Below are 23,563 nucleotides of genomic sequence, written 5' to 3'. Positions count from 1 at the left end.
CTGGGGGTTTTCTGACGTAACTTTCATTAGATTAGCACTTTAAGAACGATGCAGCCGAGTGAAATCCGCCTACCCGTCAGTCACTGCGATTTAATAATGGCGGACAAGCTTTTAGTAATTTTTGGAACAGAATTCAGATGCAAAGAAGCATTTTTTTATTTATCTGCCAACTTTACAGTGTATTTGAGCACATCACACACAGAAAACCAGGTATTTTCTGATGCACCGTTCATGAAACAAGCACTTTCAGAACGATGCAGCCAAGAGAAATCCATGTCACCAGCAGTTCAGGTCGACCATTTAAGGCATCCATTAAATTAAATCAATTTTCTGATATTTACCTAAAAGCTAAAAACACAGAAAACAGCTACAACTTAGTAAATGAAGATAAAATATGACAGAACTACAGACAAAAAAATCTGAACTTTAGCAAATGGATGCGTGAATTTCGACTAGCATCCTGTCTGTCAGTGTTAGCTAACACTACTTATGTCATCTGCTGCACTAGTATATTTTGCCTGAGAAAGTTTCTCAACTAAAGACAAAATAAACAAAAGAACCATGACTTACCTCTGTCTACTTTGCTAAGGCATCATGTTTAGCAGATAGTTACAACTTTGTACAACACAAATCCTCATAAAATATAAAGTATTTTATAGTAAACGTACGGACGGCACAGTGGTGTAGTGGTTAGCGCTGTCGCCTCACAGCAAGAAGGTCCGGGTTTGAGCCCCGTGGCCGGCGAGGGCCTTTCTGTGCAGAGTTTGCATGTTTTCCCTGTGTCTGCGTGGGTTTCCTCCGGGTGCTCCGGTTTCCCCCACAGTCCAAAGACATGCAGGTTAGGTTAACTGGTGACTCTAAATTGACCGTAGGTGTGAGTGTGAATGGTTGTCTGTGTCTATGTGTCAGCCCTGTGATGACCTGGCGACTTGTCCAGGGTGTACCCCGCCTTTCGCCCGTAGTCAGCTGGGATAGGCTCCAGCTTGCCTGCGACCCTGTAGAACAGGATAAAGCGGCTAGAGATAATGAGATGAGATTAAACATATGATGATGCTGTGTGATGTCACGCATTCTCACAGCGCATTCAATGATAATTCCAATGAATTTTTTTTTTTTAATTGATGGGTGTAATTCACTTTAGCTTATTTTTTGTTGTCTAAATCATTATTGATGAACTCTCATATTGATGGTGTTTTTAGAATAGATGAAAATGAATTAAAGTATTATATTATAATAAACACTGAAGCAGAGGGAGCTCAGCTCCTGCTGGCTGTACTGCGGAGGCAAGGAGGCGGAAGGGAGCTCCGAGGGCTCCGCCCAATTTAATCTCTGAGTTCGGAACCTGAAAAGTCGGTCCCCTTCCGGATAGAAGTTTTGTTTTTTTGTTTTTTTCCTGGTGCGAACCGTGACGACATCAGAGGGCGTGTTTTTAGTTTAGGATAAGTTTCTACATCTTCTTATGATTACTAGTTGGTCTGTGCTCGTATTTTGGAAGAAAGCAAATATCTGCTATGTCTGCAAGTCTTATGAAGACAAGGAGGCTCAGGCACCAAAGCGCAGTGTGTGGAGAAAATGTACCTGGCTCCGCATGTTGCTGGTGTTTTCGTTCTGCTCGCACGGCTTTCTGACCACCAGGGAAGAAATAAAAGAACAAAGCTTGCGGGCAAGCAATGCGATCCACCATCTCCGGACTACTGTTTACTTCTGCTGTGCACTGTGCAATGCCTTCTGTCGATGACGCATTCTTGATAACAAATTTCTGTTGAAAACTCATGGAGACCAAGGGCATCACTAGGCCTTTTTTACTGGGGCACATGCCCCAGTAAAAATCAGCTGTGCCCCAGTAAGAAAATGTTGAACGATTTTTGTAACAAACTAGTTTCTTTGGCAGATCATTTATCTACTGTAAGCTGTAGGACAGAGTGTGTTTCAAACTTCTATCGCCTCTTCTTTCTAACTAATTTTCTGATTGGTCTGGGAGATTCTCACTGTAAACATAGTGTGCGTGTGGCGTGCCATGAGTCCATTTAGCCTACTGGAGAGATGAGTCTACTCTTTGGATGAGTCAGAGAACGGGCTCTGGATGAGTTAATGTAGCGCGAAGTTTTTGCAACAAAACTAAGCAAACCATATTCTAACAAACCCATTAAACTACATCGAATTAAACGATATTAAATTACTTTTCCAAATGGATATCAGACAATTCTTCTCACGAAGCAGAGACGGGGCAGGGAAACAGTGACAGATGAGGAGGAGGGTGAGAGAGGTAAGATTAAGGTTGTAGGCTATGTGCTAGTCAGTCATAACTAACCAGCTAAGTTCGTAAATTGTGAGAGTTGAGGTGACATGTTTAGCATCAGCATGCATTAAAAGCCCAAATGCCAACAATAATTTTTTTGGGGACTGGGATGTGTTTTCCGTCTCGTTGACCTATTCCTCGCATAACTTCATCCACAAGAGCATGAGAATTATCCACTTTGCATAGGTTGGGGACAGGAACGTTAAGGTGCATTGTGCGGGGGGGGGCATTTTGTGTGTGTGTTGGGGGGGGGGGTGCAGTGCCCCAGTAAAGCTTAATTCCTAGTGACGCCCCTGATCAAGACCCTTGCTTGTGCCAAGGTTCCCAGAAGCCTGACCTAAACCCGTTCAAGAACACGTTCCCTGGTGGTTGGAAAGCCGTGCGAGCAGAGCGAAAATAACAGCAACATGCAGAGCCAGCTACATTTTCTCCACATGCTGCACTTTGGTCCCTGAGCCCACTTGTCTTCATAAGACTTCAAACACATCGTGCAACTTGCACTCCAGCGCACAACGTCAGGGGAGGGCAAAGAAGGAAGGAAGGAAATAGATAGATAGATAGATAGATAGATAGATAGATAGATAGAAAAGCCACCAGCTCTATTTTTGACTCTGTCAAGGTTATGGGAAAGAGGAGAGAGCAGGAACGCATTCCCCCACTGTCAGAAATTATGCAGTCGATATTCCGGCATTTGAGGAATTCGCAAAGGTCTGCATGACCCCGGTGAAATTCCCTCTGTCAACGGTGCATCCTCAACAACCATTTTCTGCTCAAAACTCATGGAAACCCTAGCTGGGTGCTAAGGATAAAAGAAACCTGAACAAAACCTGTTCCCTACGTACTCATAAACACAGCAATACACAGAACCAGAAAGATTATTTCTACATGTTACTCTTCAGAGCATAATCCTTCTAGCTTCTCAAAGATTTAAAGCAGCTAGTAGCTCTTGATATAAAACATCTGAACACAAAGAAAAACTTCAGAAAAACAAACGGCTCTATCTTTGACTTCCACAGAATTAGGCAAAAGGAGAGAGTGTGAACACAGTCCCCCACTACCAGAAATTATGCAGTTGAGATTCCTACATTTGAGAAATTCACAAAGGTCAGCGCAGCCTGAGTGCAATAGCTAAGCCTCACTTTGGGCAAGCCACCTTCTTGATTATAGTGTTGCCCCCGCCAGGTAAGTATGAGCTTCTTTACCTGGCTGAGATGTAACCCTGCAAGGGTGTAGGCTGCTCCGTGAGGGTGGGCAAAGCGTCTGAGCAGGGTTTTGCATAATTTTTGGCCCCTCCTCTTCCAATTCAGCACAAGACACTGGTGCTGATTTCATGTGTGCTCCCTACTGGTCAGACAAGATATGGACCCGACAAGACTTTGCACCGACCGACACGTAGCCCTTTTCCACCAACAGGGAACGGGTTCCGTTCTGGTTCGCGCACCAAAGTTTGATCCGTTCAGACAGGGCCGGCTGCCCTAGGCGAGATTGAGTTTTGGCGCCCCCCCAAGAAAAAAAACCCTCTAATAACATCTAAATAACAGAGCATTTTGGTCAAAAATCCATTCGTTCGGACAGTGGTTAAATTGGCTTTTGTAAGGAGGGGGAGCCCTTCTTCACTCACAGTGGTCAATATCTCTCAAAACATTTTTATTTATCGCACCATCGGTTTAATTCATATTTTATCAACTTATGGCCTAGTTATTTATATCTCACATCAATGCACATATTGGTAACTTATTAAGCCTACGTTTCACCATCAATCTACACTGTAATTTGTAAAACTTATTCACAATATACACCACCAATTCACATATTAGCAATAGTTATTTACATCTCATCAACCAACAGTATTATTTGCATTACTTGTTTACATCTCACACCATCAATTCACATATTAAGAATAGTTCTTTACATTTCAACCATAAATCTACATCAATCAAATCAATTGTTTGCTAAACTTACATGTCACAACATCAAACCACATATCAGCAATAGCCAGTCATTACAATTTAATTTACAACTTTCCAAATAAGACTTAGGGCTTATTCACACCTATGTTGTTTGGTCCGGACCAAATGACCAAACGAACCAGATTTCCCTTGGTCCGGGCCTTTTGGGTTGGTCTGAATACAAACCACCGAACTCTGGTCTGGACCAAACAAGCGGACCGAGACCGAGCTGCAAGGTCGGACTCGGTCCGGACCAAAGGAACCCTGGTGCGGACCTTTTGGAGGTGTGAAAGCAGACCGGACCTAATCCGACAATTTTGCTTTTTTGTACCTCAGGAGCTTCCGTCATTTGTCGAGCATTATGGGAAACAGAGTCTTGACACTCCACCGCAAAGCGCAAACACTGTTCCGGTTGTTAAGGGAACCTTACAACAGTCGTTCAGTCATTCAGGCTAGACTACAGAGTACAAAAAATGAGTAGGGGGCAAACGTGGGCCGAGGAAGAAACGCATACCCTTGTGGATATATGGGCAGATGTCCACATATCTGAGCTTTTGGAGAGAACACACAAAAATGCCGACGTGCTTGCTGTATTCAGTGAGAAAATGAAGGAGAAGGGGTTCACACGCTCCCCAGAACAATGTCGGCTAAAAGTGAAGAAACTCCATCAGACCTACATTAAAATCAGGGACATTCTTTCAAAAAGTGGCGGTACTAGCGACTTGCGTGAAGAGCCAGAACTGTCACAACATGATGTGCGCTCATCAGCGCTATCCTCCGTGACTACTTTTGAACTTAACGCTGTGCGCGCATGTCGTCTCTGACCAATAGCTGAACGACCTCAGGGCGCGTGGCTTTGTTGACAGATTTTGGTCCGCTTACTAAAATGTACAGTGTGAAAGCGAACCGCACCAAAATGAAAAAATAAAAAAAACATTTGGTTTGGACCAAAGCAAGTGAACTATCGAACTATCCTGGTCTGAATACACCCTTAGATCAAGCTTCTCCTGCCTTTCCTGTCTCTGTCTATATGCTCCTGGGGAGACTCCCAGAGCGTCCGGGGGACTAGGGATGTCTGAAACATTTAATTTTGTTATTTAGTCTAGTCTTAGTACCCCACAGCAACCTCATAACTTTGGCCAACCAAAGCAACATTGGATTGGGGGTCGAGCGCGCGAGCCAATGGAAAAATCCAGGCTGCCAGTTCTCACTATCACGAGGGAGGTTTCCTAACACTCCATGCGCAAAGATATGTTAGCGGGCATCCATTAAATTAGCTAACTCAATTTTCTGATATTTACCTAAAAGCTAAAAACACAGAAATTTTTTTTGTCTGACTTTTACTAGACTTAGAAATAGAATATTATTAGAAGAACATCATCAGAGGGTCTACCATTGGCAATTTACAATAGTCATAATTGACATTAACTTTAGGCATATTAAAGTATGGTCTATAGTCACTGGATTTATCTAGATCTGTTACTATTAATAAGATTTAATTGACACAAGATGTGGTTATTCATACACACACTTTATATACATATGCTCAAGGGCACTTCCGCCCAACACCACCCCATGTTAACTGAACTACATGTCTTTGAACTGTGGGGTTAACCAGAGCTGACACAGGGAGAACACGCAAACTCCACACAGAAAGGCCCCCACCAGCCGCTGGGCTCAAACCCAGAACCTTCTTGCTGTGAGGCGACAGTGTGAACCACTCCACCCCCCTACTGCACAAGTTAATAAATGTTTAAAGTCTCCCCGTCAGGGAATCGAACCCCGGTCTTCCGTGTGACAGGCGGAGATACTGTCCACTATACTAACGAGGATGACACAATAGCCCTCATTTATCAATAAAAAATGTGGTATGGAAAGCACTTACTGCTGGGGTCAACAGCGTTCCTATTAATAATCAAACTCGAGCTGATGTTTTCATATTTAATTTATAGGCCTACATCCGTGATACTGGACAGATCACACAGCACTCAACTGTTCCTTTTCAAAATTCAACACCCCCACCCTGCTTGCTTATCTATCTATCTATCTATCTATCTATCTTTCTTTCTTTCAAAAAAGCTCGTTGGTCAGACATTTCTCTGCCTGTGTGCAATGGCTAATAAAGCTGTAAAGGTGTAAGAGATTGGCCCAGGCCACCTTACCCTATACCAGCTTTCTGCACCTCCAATCCAGTGTCACTAACCTGATCCAGTGTTAAGTGCAGCTCAGGTTTCTCTTTATTGACGTATAAATCTTTCGCCTTTTACTAAAGATTTCTGTGGAGAGAAATGTTAATGAGTTCAGTATATTTTTGCAGGCTTTGCTTTAGCGGAGCTGAACATTTTTAGTCAACAAATGTTAGAACTGTTGATCTTTTTGTATGGAAGCATCTCCCACACGCCCCAAAAGGCCATGTCTCTCTTCAAAAGGATCCAGCTGTTGGGGGCGGAGTCTAGCTGTGTTTACCTTTCTGGATTTTAATATGTGGAAGTGGTATTTAAAAGCATTGAGTGCTGTAAGATATTGCTTTTTGGTCTTTTGGTTAAGATCAAGCACGGTATTTATTCTTATCAATTTAATATCTTATATGTTCTATAAATAAAAATGTTACATCAAGCAGATTTTTTTTTTGGACAGGGGACTGAAATAGGGGTTTGTTCCTATCAACCTGATGTTGTAATATCTTCAGGAATAGTACCTTTGTTCAAAAAAGGGGTTTTTTTAATTCTTATTTGACACTCTTTCAGTGAAGTTGATAAATGTGTTTTTTTATAGTAGAGAATTAAAATAGGAATTTGTTTATTTTATTCTGTATGCTCATGTGGTATTATAGTAGATTTAGGAATGGTTACCTTATTTTAAAATAGAAAGAAAAAAATCTTTATTTTGCCTGCCCTAACTTTTTCCCTATTTTCTGGTTTTCTCCATGCTCAACAACACAGGTATAGAATTGGGTGTGGGCGGTATGGGCGTGTCCCTACTTTTCTGGCTGCCAAATAGAAATAATTTGTTCAAATGGACATTTGCAAATTGTGGTGTGCGCTGTCGCCTCACAGCAAGAAGGTCCGGGTTCGAGCCCCGTGGCCGGCAGGGCCTTTCTGTGCGGAGTTTGCATGTTCTCCCCGTGTCCGCGTGGGTTTCCTCTGGGTGTTCCGGTTTCTCCCAAAGACATGCAGGTAATCGAGTGTCAGTAGGAGTGCTCCCACACTGTAAAAAAAATCCCGTTGTTTTTACGGAAAAAAACTGGCAGCTGGAGTCACCAGAAAAAATCCGTAAAATATACAGCAAAACGGTAATTGCTTTTACAGCACAGCATGTACATTTTACAGTTTAAAGTAGCAAATATAACAGAAGTCCAGTGTTTTATATGCTGGATTTAACTGTAAAATGTACAAGCTGTACCGTAAAAGCAATTACCGTTTTGCTGTATATTTTACGGATTTTTTCTGGTGATACCAGCTGCCAGTTTTTTTTCCGTAAAAACAACGGGATTTTTTTTACAGTGCAGAGCTATACAGTAAAAACTGTGGTGCGCTGTTAGGATATTGTTTGTACCAGTAAAGGTCAATGTTATTGCTGCTTGACTCATATGAACATTTCAGACTAACGGTGTCTGTTTCTTTCCCCACAATGTTGGCATCTTCATCCATTGGGACAATTTTATCTGCAAAACTGCCTGTTGTAAAAAGAAAATAAAGAAAGAAATCTGGGAAATATGTTTTGTCAACAATATTGACTGAAGAAATTATGAAATCACTAGATTAATACAAAGTAGGGTATTCATTAATACAATTAATTAATTTATTTATTTATGAAAGTGAATTACCTGTTGTGACAGTGAGAATCAGTGGGATGTATCTCACTGTGTACAGGAAGTTGTATATTTGAAATATACCTCATGCTTATGGTTTTGGAATGGGATGTTCAACAAACTCATCAGACTGGTCAGGTCTCCTATATTACAGTGTCATATATAATCACATACAGACCCAGTCTACCATAGAAACAATATAAGCAGCCGTTCACCAATGAAATTACATTTCTAGAGAAAACAAATAGTGTTAGTTTAAAGTTTAGAGGCATCTATGATCTAATAATGATGCTCTCAATTTTATAAAATTAAACTTTGCCTTAGGATGTAGCACAAGCGAATATTTTTGCCTCGAGCCCCAGGAAAAAGTTGTCAATAATTATTTAGGTTTTCAGTCCAGTGATCAGAATATTTTTAAAGAAATATTGCTGCTGGCTCATCCAAGTGTAATACTTCATTGAAATGTGCTTTGATTTGTTTATTTGTATGTTGGTCACATTTGGCTTGTGTTTCTAAACTTATACTTTTGTAATGTCAGGGTTCAAAGCTCACACAGCTGCAGTCACGTGACCGCACCTTCCAAGGCCGGATTAACTATATGGGCCTGCGGCACAGTGCCCAGGGGCACCAACCACTCACAGCCAGTGGGGGGGCACCACATGACAGAAACTTTAAAAATATTTTTCGTGAAATGTTTGTACACTTAAAATGGTTATACACTTGACATTGTTAAATAGTCATATATAATTCATTATGAACACTAATTTCATAAGAACAACAACAATAATCATAATTCTGAGCAAGAGTGGCCTATGTGACCATTAACCCCCCTTTCCTCAACCTGTCAGTTGAGCCAGTCCACCTACGGTGAAATGTATCATTTTTTTTTAAAACCGCGGTAGAAATGAAAAATGGACAGACATCAATAGAGTGCTCCGAGATGATGCTAAAAATAGTAACACTGCGGTCTGCGTGGCCATCTTGGAAGTCACTCGCTCCAGAGCACTCATAGAGTACACATCATAGAGTACACATTCACCGATTTGTTTCCGCGTTAGAGGGCTTAGAAGCTTGGATTTTTTTAAGAATTTAGACATCTGAAGTGATGGAGCACTACTGTGAAAGTTTGGATAAGCAGGCACGGGAGCATTATTCTGAGAAGGTACGTTTCATTGGGAATGTAGATCCATACACTGTTAGTGAGAAGGAATGGAAAGCTGACCCCAGCTTGTTGCCGCATGTGACATACATAGATCTTGTGAACTATCTAGTGTTTAACCCAAGTCGATTTTGTGAACTAAAGGATTTCCAGAACTACAAGAGTATGGAAGCCAAAATCTAAATAATGTTTGAAAAACTATTATAATTATTATCAATTATTTTAGTCAGTGAATAAAATGTAGACCTAGTATGTAACTTGTACTAACAGCATGTGTACATAAACATTACTAGGCCTAGATCTTAAATGCCATTTGATGCAACAATGCACTGCAGTAGACAAAAGCTACCTAATGTGACAAATATATCCATTAATCATTGCTGAAAGTACATAGAAAAGATAGTTTGTATCACATTTATTTTAGTAACTATGAAATTCAAGACAATTTAACCTACCTGTCACAAAGTGATCAGAACAAATCCGGATACAGTCAAGTTGTCCTAAATTTGATCGGTTAATGGCAGCCAGCCACTGTCGTCTCCTCCGCTCGCTTTTCTCCTGTGCTGCAATTCCCTGGTTAGTCACGACTTTAGGGAGTCTGTGGAAGCTTTTGCCACCCTTTTCCCCCCGGCTACTACAGCCAACAATGACACACGTATTCGGCATTGTCACCCCTTTTTGCTTCGCTGAACAATAACAATGCACTGACACAGCGACCTTTGACTTCCAATATGGCTGCCGCTGGGTTCTCGCTGACCTCGAAGCACTCTATTGAGTGGTTGTGCGAAGAGAAAATTTAAAAAAGAGAAAGACTCCAGGCGTGTAGCTGCAATTAAAAATGTTCCAGTGTTAGATCGTTTTTTTTATAAAAATATCGACAACTGCTGTCACTACCAGCGCTGAAGCCGAAGCTAGTGAAATCAGCGATGCTAGTGAGGGAGATGGCGCTGCTAGCACTAGCCGGGGAGATGCTACAACCACAGCCAGTGTTAGCCGAGGGGTCGGCGACGACGAGGATCCCCTTGAGACATACAAATATATGCTGCTCATTTTTGAATAAGACATTTCAATATGCCTACATGCATATCGTTGGTTGTTTTCAGTGAATTTGATGGGCTGATGTAGCCTACTTAATAAATTTTCAATGAGGAAGAATGACATGTGTACTATTGTTTATGTATATGCTACTATTTTTGACAGCAAAGGGCAAGGTTTATGAGTGTGTGCAGGAGGTTACTGAACGCGTGCGCGCAGTGTGTGTGTGTGTGTGTGTGTGTGGGCGGGGGGGCACTTGAGGTATAGTGCCCAGGGGCACCGCATTGGCTTAATACGGCACTGGCACCTTCTGATATGACTTAGTGTTCCGACTGATTCACAAATCACAACAAAGGAAGGAGGACAAGGACAGAGACTGAAGATCTTAATTCATTTACTTAAAGAACATAGAAATATTTACTAAATGAATGTATGGTGTGAGTAAGGCAATTAATCAGTAGTGTTAGACAGTGCAAGCATGTGATGATAGTGGAGTGAAGAGCTGTAACATGAAAGAAAAAACAAATATAAAACAAAGCCATAACAAATAACCAAACCCAAGCCAGCAGGTGATGAGCTCCAAGCCCCCACCATTTCCCAAAGGCTCCTCCTTTTAAAGGAGATCCCAGGTGTTTCCGTAATGAGCTCCTCAGCCACAACTCCAAGCATCACAGCGGCAGCGCTGAGAGTCTCCCAGCCTCCAATCCAGTGTCACTAACCTGATCCAGTGTTCAGTGCAGCTCAGGTTTCTCTGCACTGACCGCAAATCTTTCACCTTTTACTAAACATTTCCGGGGAGAGGGATGTTAATGAGCTCAGCTTATTTTTGCAGGCTTTGCTCTGGTAGAGCTGGACATGTTTCATGGTCAAATGTTAGAAATATCGTGCTTTTTGCATAGAACACCCCCAAACACACACACACACACACACACCAAGGCAATGTCTCTCTTCAAAAGGATCCAGCTGTTGGGGGCGGAGTCTAGCTGTGTTTACCTTCCTGGAGTTTAATATTTGGAAGTGGTTTATTTAAAGCTGTTCACTACAGCAAGTCATCGCTTCTCGGCCTTTTGGCTAAGATCAAGTGTAGTATCTGTTCTTATCAGTTTAATATCTGATATATTCTCTAAATGAGAATGTTATATTAAACAGATTTTTAGAACAGGGAGTTGGAATAAGGGCTTGCTCTTTCTGCTCCATGCATCAACCTGGTATTGCAGTATCTCCAGGAATGGTGCCCCTGTTTAAAAACTAAAAAAAAAAAAAAAGGCTTTTTTTTTTTTTTTTAATATGTAAGTTTAATGTTTGTGTTTTCTATATAAGAGTAGATGCTTAATAGTAGAGAGTTAGAAGGGGGTTTGCTTTTTCTGTTCTATGTATCTGTGTGACATTTTAGTAGTCCTAAAAAGAGTTATTTTGCTCAAAAAATAAAGTTGTTTTTTTTTTTGTCTGGTCTGATTCTTTCTGGTTTTCTCCATGTTTAACAAGCAACTGGACTGTTAGTCTGCAGTAATTCTTTTTCTTACTTTTTCATGAGACACAATATTTCCTACCTTCTACTTTCTTTTTATTTACTTACTGCCTTATTTTTTTTTCTCTGCCTGTTTGCAATGGCTAAGAAAGCCGTAAAGATGCAAGAGATTGGCTCAGGCCACCTTACCCTATACCAGCTTTCTGGACTTCCAATAGTGTTTTCACCAACATCACCAAAGCACAAAAGTTTTAGATATGTACTGTATTGGAGGTTTTGATTCCTGTAAACATTAGGTAGATAGATACGGTAGCTCCCAAGCTGGGAGTTTCTTTTGTTGCAGCAGCAAGTTATCAAACGTGAAAAGAAAAAGACACACTGTGCAACATAAAATAGAATTAGAAAAAGAACAAGCTGACTTTACAATATACAGATAAAAATGTAACGATAAAAAAACCTATATATGCACTTTGTACATGTGACTGTGCATTAATAGTGCTAAAATCAAGAATTGCGATAAATGAAGATTAAAAACTGTGCAATGGAAGACAAATAAATAAAAACAAATCAACTCTAACAATGCAAATGACTAATGACAGCAAACCCAAAATTATGCCTCTTAAGGTAGCTTTTTTTTTTCCTTTGCCATGACCCGGATTCGAACCGGGGTTGCTGCGGCCACAACGCAGAGTACTAACCACTATACGATCATGGCAAACTACTCAGAGGTAGCCATACTACTGTTCAAGACCATACCACTCATAATTTTCAAGTTCTGCTCCGGAAACAAAACCTCCCCCTCAGACTAACCTGACAAACAAAGTCTGAAATTGTTTCCATGGAAACATGAAAATTTTAAATTTCTCAAGTTTCTTAGCATGAAAAGGCACATCTACATCACCTTCTTAATACGTACAGTATACCAAGTTTCAAATCCGTATCATGAAGAGTTTTGGATATATGCTCCAGAAACAAACATTGGTCTTAGAAACTAAGTCAAAATCTATTTATGTAAAAATTTGAAAAATACTTGAGAAAGTATTTATGTATGTACAGTCCACAGCCCACTCTACGATTGACACACTGCATTATTTAAAATGTGTGCCCTTTTTTTGTGAGGCAAATAGTAAACAGAAGCTAACTGCAGTGAGGAACTAAAGTTGTGAATGATGTTACAGCAGTTTCTGTGGGCTGTTTTGAGGCTCAGCACAAGGGCTCCATTGCTCAGTGGTGAGAGCACTGGTCTAGTACAGCCTTTCTCAACTGGGGTGCCATACTCCATATTTCCTGTTAACAGGAAGGAAGCCAGACCTCTCAAAAATGTGGATTTTTGGGTCTGACCGCTATGCATACAAACACGATCATAACAAATTGGATCCTAGATGTGACAGGGGAATATTCGTAGGCTATAGCAGGAACAGCCCTGCTTATTTAGTATACAATCCAGAAACCAGGAAGGTTTCAAAACACAGATTAGTGAAATTTATCAGGAAGAACAATGTTGAACAGCAGACTCAAACTGATGATGATGACTATGAACTCCCAAAATACAGAGATAGGATACGTGATAGTGAGAGCAGAAATGACAAATCACAAAGTGAGAACCAGGACATAGATGCAAATTGTGAGACCACAAACACAGACAACAAAGATGAATCAAAAGATGATGACACCACAGAAACCGAAGTTGAAGAGATTGATGGAAACTTTGCAGGGACACCAACAACAATCAACCAAAAACAATACCATTCAGAAAGGGAAAAGAGACCCCCAAAATACTTACAAGATTACATAACAGTCTCCAAAGATAAGATAACCAATGCAAATGTTGATTCTTGTTACAGGGCAGTGTTCGGGATTCCCCAAACACATAGAGATGCCATCATGTCACCTGAAGCTTCTATGTGGGAACAGGCTATGAAGGAAGAAATGGCTTCACTTAAAGAAAATGACACATTTGAATTGGTGACTTTGCCAAAGGATAGAAACACAGTGGGGGGGAGACGGGTCTATGCTTTGAAAGAAAATGCAGACACAGGAAAAATTTTCAAAGCTAGATATGTTGCTAAAGGATACAAACAAACAGAAGGAATAGATTACCATGAGACATTTGCTCCTACAGTAAATCTCACTTCAGAACGAGCACTGATGCAGATAGCGGCACAGAATGACTTTTCTGTACATCAGATGGATGCGAAAACGGCATACTTACATGCCCCCATTGAAGAAGAGATATATTTAGATCAACCAGAGGGTTTCGAAGAGGCAACGGAAACAGGAGGGAAACTAGTGTACAAGTTGAAAAAATCCCTCTATGGCCTCAAACAACCTGGAAGAAATTGGTACAAACTTTTAAACGATCATTTGGAACAAAACAACTTCGAGAGAAATCGGGTAGATCACTGTGTATACAGGGAACAGATTGAAAATGACACAATCATAGTAATCATCTGGGTAGACAACTTGATCATTGCAGCAAGTAGTGAGGATCAGCTAAACAGGTTCAAGGAAACAATGAAGTCTCAATTTAATATGAAAGATTTAGGACAAATATCATACTTTTTGGGCATCCAGTTTGAACAAAAAGAAGGAGAAATCAAAATGAGTCAAGAAATATACATAATCAAAATGCTTGAGAGGTTCGGAATGTCCGACTGTAAACCTAGAGCTACACCAAATGAGTTGAAAATGGAATGTAACAGAAATGTAGAAGAAAACAACACTGAAATAGAAAATCCCAAAGATTACAGAGAAATTGTTGGACGCTTGATCTATGCAATGACTTGCACCAGACCTGACATCAGTTGGATTGTCAGTAAACTGTCACAATCCTTAGCAAAACCTAAAGTACAAGACTTGGTGGCAGCCAAACATGTTTTAAGATACTTGAAGGGTACTTCTCACTATGAACTACTGTATGTTTCAAGAAAACAGATGAACACCTGAGTCTGTCAGCATTCAGTGATTCGGATTGGGCATCCTCTGTAGAGGACAGATGTAGTACCACAGGTTACTGTTTCAGTCTGACAAAACAAGGCCCTGCAATATCTTGGAAGTCTAAGAAACAACCCACAGTGGCACTGTCAACTTGCGAAGCTGAGTATATTGGCTTAGCAAACATAACTCAGGAAAGCATCTACCTAATGCAGTTATTAAATGATTTGGACTCAAATGTTTACAATTGTACAACAATTTATGGTGACAATCAGGGAGCCATAGCTCTGAGTAAAAATCCAGTACATAGGTCAAGGTGTAAGCACATTGATGTGAAATACCATTTCATTCGTGATGTACTTAGGGCAGGAAGAATAAATACTGTCCAACAGAAAACATGGTTGCAGACATACTCACTAAATCTGTACCAAAAGTTAGAATCCTGCAGTTTAAAAATTTCCTGTTTGGAAATTAGATATACTTGATAATGGTTGTGTATGGTTTGTGAAGATGAGAACAAGTGGGGGTGTTGAGTTATGTTCTCATACAAATATTATTTGTGTTAATTTTTGTTATTAATGGTTTCCTACCATGTGTGAATGTGTGATGTTTTGACTCTGCAACATGTGCAGTGTCTCACCGGGGATATGTTAATAAACAGTACCTAAATGGTATCTAAAATGAACGAAACCGAGTGATTCATCATCTTTACCATTAGATAGACGAAGAAAACATTTACCACATAAACATGGACAGAGAAGAAAACTTTACAAAATGTAATTACAAATTTCTGAATGCATATGTCAAGGGTATGTTAGAGAGAAGTTGTGGCTCACTGATTAAGGCTCTGGGTTACTGATCAGAAGGTTAGAGATTCAAACTTCAGCTCTGCTAATCTTAACCCTGTCTGCTCCAGAGGTGCTGATCTGGTACTCTGACACTGACTTCTTAACATACTGGGATATACAAAGGAAAGAATCTGACTGTACACAGTGAAAACTAAAAGTGCCTCGAATATCCAATTGGGTGCTCAAGGAACTTAAATGAAACTCTTATGATGATATATATAACATATATGCTTTTTGTAAAGGCTTTACCCCGTTTAAAACAAACAAAAAAAAAACAACAAAGAAAAAAACTCTCATATATACTAACCCTGATTAACCTGTATACCCTGTATGCCCTCACATTTTGTATGCTGCTGAATCTGTCCTTTTTTCAGTAGCTTTGTATAAACAATAACCGCTAAATGTAATGCAATGTTATGTAAGGTGATCGCCTAGGCATTCTCATTGTGAAAAGTAAGTCACATGTACATGGACTGGCATTTAATGTCGTATTTGTTCCTTTCTATTTGTTTTTTGTCTGTTCATATTCTTTTTGGGGGAGTAAAGTCAGTATAAAAATGCCATTAAATGTATAGGCCTATTGAGGTATTTCACCTGACGTCACAGGGTCACGTGACGCCCCGGTGTCCACCATTTTGGACAGCAAGCTAGCTAATGTCAACAACAGTAGTTAGTATGTTACTGTAGCAATATTTACGTTCAGTCATTTGGATGACTGTTAAAACCTTTCAGTCTCAAGTTTTTCCTTTACTGGATTTACTAGTTTACTGAGCTAGCGCGCGATGGCTCCCGGCTCGGCCGGAGAGCGCGCGATGGCTCCCGGCTCGGACGGAGAGCGCGCGATGGCTCCCGGCTCGGACGGAGAGCGCGCGATGGCTCCCGGCCTGGCCGGAGAGCGCTAGCTCAGTAAACTAGTAAATCCAGTAAAGGAAAAACTTGAGACTGAAAGGTTTTAACAGTCATCCAAATGACTGAACGTAAACATTGCTACAGTAACATACCAGCTACTATGTTGTTGACATTAGCTAGTGCTAACAGCTAGTTGCTAGTACACTGCTACAACACAGACACCGACCCTAATAATAATACAGTTCTTAGTCATTGCCTGGTAACAGCAAATTTATAACGGGCCATGTCTCAACAGACTAAGAAGTTATTTCAATGACATTTAATAACATTTTGTTTATCCTGAGGACCGAAAGTAAATGAAAATGTGAACAAACCTTAGCTGTAATCAGATGGCAACCACCGGCTCCAGGGACGACCCGCTGATGTAGGCATGTTACCCAGCCTGACACAAAATATTTGTAGGCATCCAAACTCTTATACGCTTTCAGATCAATACCTGTGTATGGCGATGGGTTTTTAACGACATAGGTATACAGATCATGTGGGCCGAAGTCAGGTAAAGACGAGGGCTTCGTGTACTTCCGTACGTCAGTGAACAATCCTGGTGGAAGCAGGTAAACATCGTTCTCTAAGCCTGCTAACCTCAATTTTTGCAAATACCTCTCCCTCTGCTCGCCCTGTAAATGCCCTACATCACTGGATAGTGAAGGTGTTTTCTGCATCTCGCTCCTTTTTCTTTTGTTTTTCGTTTGTCGCCTTCCTCGCATTCAAACTGATTCGAGCCGTGCCGTCCAAAATGGCAGCATCACATGACTTGGTCACGTGAGTGAAATACCTCAATAGGCCAAGTTTAATGACCTTGAGGTTATCAGAGGTCATATATCGTTTTACAAATGAAAAATGAATTCAGCACCCAAACATTTAACAAACAAGGCCATTTGCTAACTTCATTAATCATTTTAGTACATTTCATTCCTTAGAAAGCTGAGAAACTGGGTTCAGCTGAGACGTTTACAGGCCCAAAGTTCAATGACCTCTAGAGGTCAACAGAGGTCAGATAGAGCTCGGCATATTGCAGATTTGAATTCGGCACACCCAAATTGACAAAATAAGACTGTTTGCCGACTTTGTCTCAAAAATGCCTTTGGGTGTCACAATTCTGGATTTGGGTACCAGTCTATAAGCACTGGCCCCGAACCAGCCCTGGAACTGCTTTGGTGGAAAAGGAGCAAGTGTGAACCACTCCATCCCCCTGCTGCACAAGTTAATAAATTTTTAAAGCCTCACCATTGGGGAATCAAACCCTGGTGTTCTGTAAAGTTATCCTACCTCTTGGATTTGTCCTACCGCGTGACAGGCGGAGATACTGTCCACTATACTAACGAGGATGACACAATAACCCTCATTTATCAATAAAAATGTGGTATGGAAAGCACTTACTGCTGGGGTCAACAGCGTTCCTGTCAATAATCAAACTCCAGCTGATGTTTTCATATTTAATTTATAGGCCTACATCCGTGATATCGGACAGATCACACAACACTCAACTGTTCCTTTTCAAAATTCAACACCCCCCATCCCGCTTGCTTATCTATCTATCTATCTTTCAAAAAAGCTCGTTGGTCAGACATTTCTCTGCCTGTGTGCAATGACTAATAAAGCTGTAAAGGTGTAAGAGATTGGCCCAGGCCACCTTACCCTATACCAGCTTTCTGCACCTCCAATCCAGTGTCACTAACCTGATCCAGTGTTCAGTACAGCTCAAGTTTCTCTTCATTGACGCGTAAATCTTTCGCCTTTTTTTTTTAAAAAATATTTAAAACCATTGACTGCAGTAAATTATTGCTTTTCGGTTAAGATCAAGCGTGGTGTCTGTTCTTATTAATTTGATTTCTGATATGTTCTGTAAATGAAAGTGTTATTTCAAGCAAATTTTTTTTTAGAATAGGGAGCTGGGATAGGGGTTTGCTCCTATCAATCTGATGCTGTAGTATCTTCAGGAATAATGCCTTTGCTCAAAAAAAGGATTTGTTATTCTTATTTAACACTCTTTAAGTGAAGTTGATAATTTTTTTTTTTTTAGAGTAGAGAATTAAAATAGGAATTTGTTTTTTTTTATTATTCTATATGCTCATATGGTATTATAATAGATTTAGGAATGGTTACCTTATTTTAAAGAAAGAAAAAATCTTTATTTTGCCTGCCCTAACTTTTTCCCTATTTTCTGGTTTTCTCCATGCTCAACAACACAGGTGTAGAATTGGGTGTGGGCGGTGTGGGCGTGTCCCTACCAATATTTCTGATTGAAGAAAAAAAATCCCGCCCCGTGCGCGGCACACAAAGGGTTACTGTAGGTTTCCACTGGGCGAAACACCACGCCCAATTCGCTCATGAATATTCACTCTGGAGGCGTGGTTGCGGTGTCAATTAGCAAGTGCGGTTGCAGTGATGATGATGATGATGATGATGATAGTTTATTTCAAACATGTAAACAAACAATGAATAAATAAGCAGATAACAAGACAAACAAAACAGTATTTGCAACAAGAACTCGTAAAAAGCCACTAAATTAGAAAATAAATCTTAAATAATATAGGTAATAATAATAATATATCAAAATCAAAAGAAAAGAAAACAAGACAAAAATACCAACAAGGACGCACTAAGCAGTTTTGAGTTTACATGTCTGAAAAGGAGTGGGCTGAAGTAAAAACTTATTTAATCCCACCCCTCTACTTTAGTCAATATAAATTGATTATCGAGCTTCCTTATATATATATATATATATATATATAGTATATTACTCATTACTTCAACTCTTCAGATATCAATTCTCTATAACTATATATATATATATATATATATCATATAATTAATTAATTACCGTATATGTGTATATCCATAAGTCTACAGACAAGTTCTTTCTCCTGTGTGCTCTGTCACTAGTTTGCCATTGGTCAGTGCTTTGTATCACGCAGACAGGCACATAGGCATTATGGGAGTGAAATAAGGCCCACCTCATCTACCAATTGTTGTCACAGTATGTTACCCACCTCTACGACTCACAGATCAGAGCTCTTTGGGCAGCAAAGATCCTGCTCAGTGAATCAGGAAAAATCAGAGTGATTTCATGGTTTTCTAACTTTTTTCCACATGTTCCTCTTAAGCACAAGACATAAAATGTAATTAATCAAGTGCCCTGAATTGTACACGTACAGTCATTTATTTTCTGTATCCATGAGCTATCTCAGGGGTAACCCAGACACATTCAAACCTCTGGGCTATTCAGAGTTTTTGCTTGACCTTCTCTAGGTCTTTGGACTGGGGCAGGAACCCGGAGCACCTGGTGCAAAGCCTCACAAGCACGAAGAGAACATGCATGCTCCAGACATAAAGGCTGCTGGTCACCCACTAGGCTCAAGCCCAGACCCTGCTCGGTGTGAGTTGACACTGCTAACCACCGCAACATTATGCGGCCTATGTAAATTCAGTACAAAGCTGTGCTTTCCAGTGTAAAATCGCCTGGCTACGAGTAGCAGTGTACGTGCTTCCAAAGAAAAGTCTACTTACTTAAGTCAGGGTAAAATGCCTTGTAAGCAATTTGTGACTGGAATGAGGACATGCTGACATTAAAGCCGGACGTTGCAAGCGTTTGACTTTGGTGCAGACCCAGCAAATTATTTCAAACTGAGCAAACACAAAATAAGTTTCTGTTGTGGAGATGGAGGTTTCTTCCTTATATCATCTCAGGAACTTTTTCCTTGTCATTGTCGCCTCTGGCTTGCTCACTATGGATACATTTATAAATTTAAATTTTATATCTGGAATTGATATATTTCTGGAAAGGTGCTTTGTGACAATGTCCATTATTAAAAGCACTGTACAAATCTAATTACACTGAACTGACTTTTAGATATGCAGATTAGCTTTTATTAGGATAAGTCCATGCCTTTGATAACTGCAACAGCTGCAGCCTTGTGTTGATTTTGAGGCTCACATTAACCTTTAAAAATCCTTAACCTTGGTATTAAACAAATTATATAATCACATACAAACCCACTCAACCTTAAAAACAATATAAGCAGCTGCTTAGTCCCCTGAAGTTGCAGCCTAACAAATGCTTGCTGATGCAAATATGTTGCCAGTAAAGCTTGCGTGCTTGCTCAAAAAAAGATTGGACCATCCCTAATCACAGAATTATTATTTAAATTAAATAAATGAAACAATGGCCTTACATATACTTCATCAAATAGTGTATCATCAAATCGGATCATAAAACAAAACAAAGCAAATGTGACTGATGGTTTCTTATTCATCCACCTCATCTTTGTATTTACGGTACATGATCGTACTATAAAGTCTCGATGGAGTGTTTTGAAAATCCCTTTGCTTTAACAAATGCTTGATTTGCAGGAAAATAATACATACAGGGACACGCCTTGTGAATTAAATCAAAACATTCCTGCCAGGTTTTTATTAGTTTTGATTAGAATAATTCCTTTCCCTATTTTACTCATATGAAATAAGGAAGGTTTATTTCTTCAGGATGGAAACTTGGCTCAGTAATCTTCATAAATAACACTTTCTTTAAATAGTTTGGCAACATAATTTGACTTTGTGTTTCCAACATATACAACAACAAAAATGAGTACACACAGCTACCTACAATATGCAGGTGACATCACATGACCACATGATTAATGATTTCTGTATTCACATGATTCTAATAACTATAAACACACACACACAACTTTATATATATATATATATATATATATATATATATATATATATATATATATCACGGGCGATTGCTCTAAGACAACGAGGGAGGCTCAGCCTCCTCTAAAAATGACGAACATCGTGTAGGATGAATTGTGCTAGGCTTATGTTTTAGCCGACCTTATAACATTGCTATTTCAGATCCAGAATCATAGAAATATATGTGCTCAACCCAACTACAGTGCGAAATCATTCCGTTATAACTTTAATGTGTGCGTGAGTTTTTCCCCCTCGTGACAGCGCGATGCAGCCCAGCCTCAGTGGACTTCAATGGCATTTGGGAGCGATGCGCTTTTCAATCTCAAAATACAAGACGATTATTGAACAAATACTGCGAAAACGCCCACCCACATAGTCCCACAGACTCCCAGACTCAGTGGACTTCAATGGCATTTGGGAACTATGCGCTTTTCAATCTCAAAATGCAAGACGGTTATTGGACAAATACTGCGAAAACGCCCACCCCACGGACTCCCAGCCTCACATGGGAGGGACATGGCAGTTTCCGCGAGGAGACTGGTGATTGGTGAAAGCGGCCGGATATTTTCTTTGATTGACAGCTCGTTTCAAATATAGACAGGCAGCGGTGAATCTCAGTTCAGTCCCATGCGGATTCGCAAGTGCTGTGGTGTATTCTAAGAGCTCAGCTTACATTTCGATTTCATTCATTACATACGGTTTCTACCAGCTTTTTTAGTTTGTATATATTTTCATTGTAAATAAAGTGTAAATATAGTGTTGTCAAGTTTGCTATCTTAGTTCCAGAAATTTCGTTTATTTGAGTGACTGAACTTGAACTTGAGGGGGCTAGTCAGCTAGCGAGAAAGCTGCGCACGGAGGCCAAGCATTGCTGATTTAATTTTGGTGAAGCCATTTGCCAGTCTTCCTTTCAAGGAAAAAATTAAAGAGCAGGGTAGACCAACACCTCAAATTGACTTGGTGATAAAGGTAGGGAATAATACTCGTTCCTTTCAGCTCTCCTGGTACGAGAAAGTGAATTGGCTAACAGCAAGTAACCCACATCAACAACAGTAAATAGGCTACTTTAGTAATATGTCATGGATGGACCAAAAATATAGAATCTATTTAAAATGTTTATGCTGAGTATATTATATTGGAATATATATTTTTCTGGATATGAATTAAACACAGCTACAATTTGGAAAACATTTTTAAACAAAAACACATCCGAGAACATTTCACACTACAGACCTGGATTAAAAATGAAGGGTTATCAGAATTGTCAATAAAACATTTCTCAGTCAAAATAAGTAAAATATAGGGAAAGTGTCATTGAATGAAATGTGTGGCGCCCAGCTCTATGTTTGGCTCCCCAAGGTCAGTGCTTGTGCCTATTCCAGAACACTCTGCTGTTACTGCTGAGGTTCCTGACAAAGAGCTGCTTTCAGTAATAATCAATTTTTAAACAACATGCCACAATTTTAAAATATAAAATGTTAAAATATACCCCCCCCCAACACCACCATCATGTATATTGGACAGTAGGCTAATGGGCCAAAAGAACCTGTTATTTCACAGTTTGTGACCCTGCTAACAATCAGCCAGATCAGAGGCAAGAGTATGGGCAAAATTGATGTTTTTTCTTTTAAAATCTGGAAATATCATAACCGACCAGCCTCCCCTGTTTGAAAGACTACCAGCTGCCACTGATATATATATATATATATATATATATATATATATATATATATATATATATATATATATATATATATATGAATTCCTTCATCATTATAAAGGCTTTATTCTGATCAGGGTCACAATGGATCTGGAACCAGTTATAGGAACACTGGGTGAGAGCCAGGCATATACCAAATACCTACTGTACATCATACGATAGTTTCAAGACAAAAAAAAGTAAGACAACACTATTCTTTCTTCCACAGAAACTGTTTTAAATTAATTTAAATTCAATTTTGTGGTTTTTGTTGGGAATTCTGAAAAGAAGCTTCAGAAGCCAGCTTCACTGAAATATCTCTCTCATAAACATTTCTCTCCACAGACATCTTTAATAAAAGACAAAAGATTTATGCGTCAATGAAGAGAAACCTGAGCTACACTTAAGCCTAGGTCACAACCGGACGTACGATTTTTTGGCCGTGCGATTTTTGGCGTTTCCCAAATCGCTGCGGTTTTTTTTGTTCATGGAGAAAGACGCGCATTGGCCGTAAGTTTGTCTTGCAACCTGAAAAAAATGTAAGTGCCCGTAGAGTTTGTTTGACATGACAAAGAACCTCTGCGGCCAGTCTACGGCTCGAAAATCAGCACGTCACACACGCGCCCTCTGTGCGTTTATTGCATTTTTTGCATGTAGACCGGCCGTAGGAGCATGTACGGCCGGTTATGACCAAGGCTTTAAGACCGGATCAGGATAGTGACACTGTATTGGAGGTGCAGAAAGCTGGTAG

General features: G+C 40.0%; 6 non-coding genes and 2 pseudogenes across 6 annotated transcripts; 5 read left to right on the top strand and 3 right to left on the bottom strand.

The window, feature by feature from the left end:
- Positions 1-3,325: 3,325 nt before the first annotated feature.
- On the bottom strand, positions 3,326-3,489 carry LOC132896815 (U1 spliceosomal RNA). Its single transcript, XR_009656177.1, has one exon. It is a non-coding gene; the product is annotated as a U1 spliceosomal RNA (small nuclear RNA).
- A 2,981-nt stretch (positions 3,490-6,470) lies between these two features.
- LOC132895531 (U5 spliceosomal RNA) lies at positions 6,471-6,584 on the top strand. The gene has a single exon (XR_009655763.1). It is a non-coding gene; the product is annotated as a U5 spliceosomal RNA (small nuclear RNA).
- A 186-nt stretch (positions 6,585-6,770) lies between these two features.
- Positions 6,771-6,953, top strand: LOC132898752 (U2 spliceosomal RNA). Its single transcript, XR_009656578.1, has one exon. It is a non-coding gene; the product is annotated as a U2 spliceosomal RNA (small nuclear RNA).
- A 4,037-nt stretch (positions 6,954-10,990) lies between these two features.
- LOC132896507 (U5 spliceosomal RNA) lies at positions 10,991-11,104 on the top strand. Its single transcript, XR_009656070.1, has one exon. It is a non-coding gene; the product is annotated as a U5 spliceosomal RNA (small nuclear RNA).
- A 200-nt stretch (positions 11,105-11,304) lies between these two features.
- Positions 11,305-11,495, top strand: LOC132897007 (U2 spliceosomal RNA). Its single transcript, XR_009656215.1, has one exon. It is a non-coding gene; the product is annotated as a U2 spliceosomal RNA (small nuclear RNA).
- An 869-nt stretch (positions 11,496-12,364) lies between these two features.
- On the bottom strand, positions 12,365-12,436 carry trnah-gug (transfer RNA histidin (anticodon GUG)). The gene has a single exon. It is a non-coding gene; the product is annotated as a tRNA-His (tRNA).
- Positions 12,437-18,193: 5,757 nt separating this feature from the next.
- Positions 18,194-18,363, top strand: LOC132898932 (U2 spliceosomal RNA; annotated as a pseudogene).
- A 4,727-nt stretch (positions 18,364-23,090) lies between these two features.
- Positions 23,091-23,212, bottom strand: LOC132896559 (U5 spliceosomal RNA; annotated as a pseudogene).
- Between the last annotated feature and the right edge of the window lie 351 nt (positions 23,213-23,563).

The sequence above is a fragment of the Neoarius graeffei genome, chromosome 1 (assembly GCF_027579695.1).
Source record: "Neoarius graeffei isolate fNeoGra1 chromosome 1, fNeoGra1.pri, whole genome shotgun sequence".
NCBI lineage: Eukaryota > Metazoa > Chordata > Actinopteri > Siluriformes > Ariidae > Neoarius > Neoarius graeffei.
This window is presented reverse-complemented; position numbering and strand designations above follow the sequence as displayed.